We start from the raw sequence: 5749 nt of genomic DNA on the forward strand, positions 1-5749 counted from the left end.
TCAATGCGAATAAGAATAAAGGGAATTTACCCTGCTGAAAGAAAGCGGAGTCCCTTAAGTTTCCAGGGGACACAGACCTATAAGACAAAAAAAGGATGGACACTGTAATAGACACGTGGAGCATGTAGGTGAAGACAGAATCACAGTTTAAAAAGGGAGTGCCTGGAATGGGAAAACTGAGCTGCCTCTGGGAAATGCCAGCAGGAACCACTCCCATATTGACAAACAATCCATGCGAGGGCCAACAAACTTTGAGAGGTCCAGACTAACACTGCCTCAGAGGATGTGAATGTGGTTACAGTTATAGTTAGTGTGGGGGATATATTTTTTGAAATTATACATACTCCTTTTATTATTTTATTGCCAATTCTAATAAAACTACTAAAAGAGAGGTGTTCTCATAACTGTCTGTGGGTATGTCTACACTAGCCCCTTAGTTCGAACTAGGGAGGCTAATGTAGTGATTCGAAGTTGCAAATGAAGCCCGGGATTTAAATTTCCTGGGCTTTATTTGCATCCTCCCGTCCGGGTGCCATTTTTAAATCCCCTTAGTCCGAACTAACTGTCCACGGCTACACGCGGCAGTCAAACATTAACTCGAACTAAGTCCTTAGTTTGAGTTAACGTTTGACTGTCGCGTGTAGCCGCGGGCAGTTAGTTCAGACTAGTGGGATTTAAAAATGGCGCCTGGACGGGAAGATGCAAATAAAGCCCGGGAAATTTAAATCCCGGGCTTCATTTGCAACTTCGAATGCCTACATTAGCCTCCCTAGTTCGAATTAGGGGGCTAGTGTAGACATACCCTGTGTTATTTGCCTACCATTTATTGGCTCCTAGGGCAGAGGTGGGGAACCTATGGCCCACCGGCCAGATCCGGCCTACAGTGAGGCTCAGGGCTTCCCACCCACAGTGGAGCAAGTCAGACTCCCTCCCCACAGCAAGTCTCCAAGCCTAGACTCCATCTCCTCCCACGGGCCTGGAGCATCAGCACTGGCTCCTCCCACTGTGGGGGGAGTCCCCAAGCATATTGGGAGCCAGAGTCAGTGAGGTTTTTTTGTTTCTGTCTTGTTTGCTTCTCACCTGTGTGCGGCGCTCAACTGATTTTTCTGTGGGTCAGTGGCCCCTGATGGAAGAAAGGTTCCCTGTCCCTGCCCTAGGGGCTCTAGGTCTAGAATGAACAGAGACTGTAGCCATCAGAGAAGAACCCAGGGAAGAATGATTAACTAGAAATAGAAGAAAGGCTACAGGCAGTGTGCGGCAGCCCCTTCTGCCTCCTCCCCTCAAGGGCAGCAGGGACAAGCTGGCTGCTTCTAGAAGCAGCATGGGGCCAGACTGGTAATCCTAAAGGCTGGATTAAAAAACTGAAGACAGAACACTGCGCTAGGTGGACCTTTGGTCTGACCCAGTGTGGCCATTCTTATGTACCAATAGTAACATTTTAGGTGCTACCAATAACAGTTTTTGGAACAGAGGAGCAAACTGGTTTTATAGCTGGCTAAACACCAAAGAAAAGTCCCTTTGTAATCAAAAAGGATGTTTAGTTGAGGCCTAAGCTATACATGTTCTCTCTCATAGCAAAATGAGTCCAAAAAAGAAGAAAACATTCTCAGGAAGGTTTAAAAGCTTTGTGCTGCTTTTTTCTGGGCTTTGCCTTGATGTCACTATAGGATCTGGGCTTAGCTGACTAGCTCTTGAAAACGGGAGTTCAAAAAAGCAAACATTCGGAATGGTGATGTTTTAGAAATAAGTCAATAGAATGTGTGGGAACAGGGGCAGGGGACTAGAAAAGTCTCATGAGTTCCCTGGTCAGTCTGTACGTGGCTGAAATAAGATTCTAAGTCTTGTCTTAGAATTTCATTCTTATCATTGTTTATTGAGAGCCAGTCCCTGACAGGTACCTTTGTCTTCAGTCCAAATTGTGGGGGCTTTGACAGAAAGCAGAGACAGCTGATTGCAGATACTTGTTTTCTGTCAGTGTTTGACATACTTGCAGAGGCGTGGGTGAAACCCTTGTACTAAAGTGCAGTGGGAGGATATATCCTTCCCAATGTAAATGCTTTTTGAAAACTTTAGGGGCAAAAATAGATCTGCTCACTTATAACTCTGAGCCAGGAAATAAAAACCATCAGGACAAAGGGGGTTAGTCATTTCCAGAAAGGGGGTGAAGAGACCTCCCAGCTCTATTCCTTCTGTAGTTCAAAGACCACTCTGAAGGTTCTTGTAGTGAAACTGCTACAGAATGAGGGTGCTGTGCTTTGTCAAGAATAGTGAAAATGTGACATGCCCATTCATGGCGATGAGTGGCATTTGAGAGGGAGAGAGAACCCACAGAAAGGGTTAATGGCCACTGCAGATGCTATCAGCTCAATAATGAAGCTTAATAATCGATAAGCTCAATAATCAAGCTTAAAAGCACCTAAGTGATACTAGAGCTGAGCTCTTGCATTTAAGAAGCTGGGACATATTTATTTTGGGGGGTTCCCTTTGTGCTGCAAAACAGCTAACCAGCCCTCAAGACAGGAGAGCCAGTGCTGACCCAGAATTAAGAGCAGAGGAGCCTAGAATGACAGGGGGAGGGGTAGAAAGGAGCTGCCCATATATTGCATAATGCATGAGAGGGTGGCTGAGTCCTTAATTTTGGTTTGTTTGTTTCAATGTTACACCAGGTGGGTGGTCTGAAAAATCACCAAAATAATTTATGGACAGCATCAAATTGAATTAGGGAAAGTAAAACAAGAATATGCCATCTGAGGGAAGGGAAAAATGGGATCCTGCTGCTGGTAGGACAGGCTGAGGCCATCAATTTTCCCTCTAATTTTTTTCTATTTGTGTGCAGATTAAATTTTGTTATATGCACCAAGGTATGTGCAGATGTGCACCACCAGTAGAAACACATGCTGCCGGCTGTGAGTGTTCTGCTGTGCAGCACATTAATCTCTTCTAAGTGGCCACCCAAGCACACAGCTTACAGGGAACACTGGCTGAGACACTCAGAGCAAGTAGAGTAGAAGGTTGTACCCAGTGGGAGGAAAAAGACTCTGGTGCCCCCTCTGGTTCTGAATAATGAGAGAAAGAAAGGGTCCTGTCCTTGGCGAATCCCCTTCTTACTAAGAATCCTCATGTCTATCCTCCCTTGCTTCCTGATCTCAACTGAAGTTTCAGTGAATTACTCCAGTATAGAAAGGAACTTAATTTAATAGATGATGAACCACTTCCCTCTTCTCTAAGGCTATGGCTACACTACTCTGCCGCTTCCAGGGAATGCGTCTGCTCTTCCAAAATTTTTTTCGGAAGAGCAGACGCGCTTTTTTTGACATCGCTGTAAACCTTGTTTTACGAGGAAGAAGGGATGTTCCGAAAGAGGGGTTTTTCCGACATTTGGCCCAGTGTAGAGGGGTCTAATGTTGGAAAAGCCTCTTTCAAAAAAAAAAAAGAAGTGGAAAAGGCTACAGAAATAGCAAACCGCATTTTGCATAGCTTTTTCCAGAAGAATGGTGTAGTGTAGACAGCCTAAGCTATTACACAGATCCACTCCCCCTTTCCTGCCGGGGATGGAATAGCACCAGATGGTAAGTATAACGCTTGTTTGCACAGAGAAATAATGCTAGCGAAGCATTTAGTTTTCTGAGTGTGATTGAGCAGCTTGGAAACAAGGAAGAGAAAAGAAACCTACGCTATGTGGCTATTCAGCACTCCAGACCCCCATGATATATAGGTCCTGAATCCCAATGGAACTTCAGTTCCACAGTTTGCTGAGGACAAAGCAGTTGGTGACAGCAGTAAAATGTTCAATTAGTGAAGATAAACTAAACCACTTGGGGGTACCTCATAAAAAAACTCCATTGGGACCACTAACACACAGCATTCGTTGAGCCATTTTTAAACAAGGTTTAAATAAGGAATGGGGAGGGGAAGCAGACAGGTGTGGAAGAGAACGTGGTTCGGACAGAGACACCCTGAGGGGGAGGAGCTGTTAATAAAGATTATCTTTGTCGTAGGAAGGGGGAGAAGATGGGAAATGATAAAAATACAGTCAGCTAAATAGTGACAAGTTTTTAAAGCACTTCTCTACCAATGCCAGAAGTCTAAATAACAGCAAGGGTAAACTGGAGTGCCTTGTATTAAATGAGGATATTGATATAATAAGCATCATAGAAATATGATGGAATGAGGATAATCAATGGGACACAGTCATACCTGAATAAAAAAATATACCAGAAGGATCAAAAAGGTCATATTAGTGGGTTAATAGCACTATACGTGAAAGAAAGCATAGAATCAAATGAAGAAAAAATCTTAAATGAGTCACACCATACCATAGAGTCTCTATGGATAGCAATAGCATGCTCTAATAAGTCTATAACAGTAAGGATATATTACTGACCACCTGACCAGGATGATTATAGTGACTGTGAAATGCTCCTGGGAGATTAGAGAGGCTATTAAAATAAAAACCTCAATTAATAATGAAGGATTTTCAGCTATCATCATATTGACTGGGTACATGGCACCTCGGAAGGGGATGCAGAGATAAAGTTTCTTAACACCTTAAATGACAGCTTTTTGAAGCAACTAATCCTAGAAGAACCCACAAGAAAAGAGGCAATTTTTGTTTTAGTACTGTGTGAAACACAGGATCTGGTTCAAGAGGTGAATATAAGTGGACAACTTGGTAATAGTGACCATAATATAATTAAATTTACATCCCTGTGGTGGGAGGAAAAACTCACAGAAACCCAACACTGTAGCAATTGGGAACTACACAAAAATGATTAGGCTAGTTAAACAGAAATGAAAAGGTACGATGCCAAAAGTGAAATCCAGTGAATACAATGTACTTAGAGTTTCAGAAAGCCTTTGACAAGGTTCCTCACCAAAGACAGCTGTCATGGGATAAGGGGAAATCCTCTCATGGATTGGTAAGTGATTAAAAAAATAGGAAGCAAAAGATAAGTATAAATGGTCAGTTTTCAGAATGGAGAGAGGTAACTAGTGGTGTCCACCAAGGATCTGTTCTGGGACCAATCTTATTCAACATATTCATAAATGATCTGGAAAAAAGGAGTAAACAGTGAGGTGGCAAAATTTGCAGAGAATACAAAACTGCTTAAGATGTTTAAGTCTCAGGCAGACTGTGAAGAGCTACAGGAGTTCTCAAAACGTGGGGCTGGGCACAAAAATGGTGAATGAAATGTAATGTTGATAAATGAAAGTGGAAAACAATCTTTTTCGTAAAAGGGATGCAAATTAGACGTATCGCAATTGCTAATGAAGCAGGGATTTAAATCTCCCCCACTTCATTAGCATAAAAATGGCTGCCGCTTTTTTTCGGCACAGTGCTTTGCCGGAAAAAAGTGCCAGTCTGGATGCGGATCTTTCGGAAAATAAAGCCTTTTCCCAAAGATCCCTTAACCCTCTTAAAATAAGGGATAAGGGATCTTTCAGAAAAGGCTTTATTTTCCGAAAGATCCACATCTAGACTGGCACTTTTTTCCGGCAAAGCTCTGTGCCGAAAAAAAGCGGCAGCCATTTTTATGCTAATGAAGCGGGGGAAATTTAAATCCCCGCTTCATTAGCAATTGCGATACGTCTAATTTGCATCCCTTTTACGAAAAAGGGATGCAAAGTAGACGTAGCCAGGAAGTGTAGTTTATTCAAGAGGGCGTTCGGGATTTGCTGCCGAGAAGTCTTTAAAAGTCTCTGGCTCCGTTGATGATGATGACCAGAAGTCTGCTTCTGTGTGTGCTCA

Source organism: Pelodiscus sinensis, chromosome 5 (genome assembly GCF_049634645.1).
Source record: "Pelodiscus sinensis isolate JC-2024 chromosome 5, ASM4963464v1, whole genome shotgun sequence".
NCBI classification, from domain to species: Eukaryota; Metazoa; Chordata; order Testudines; family Trionychidae; genus Pelodiscus; species Pelodiscus sinensis.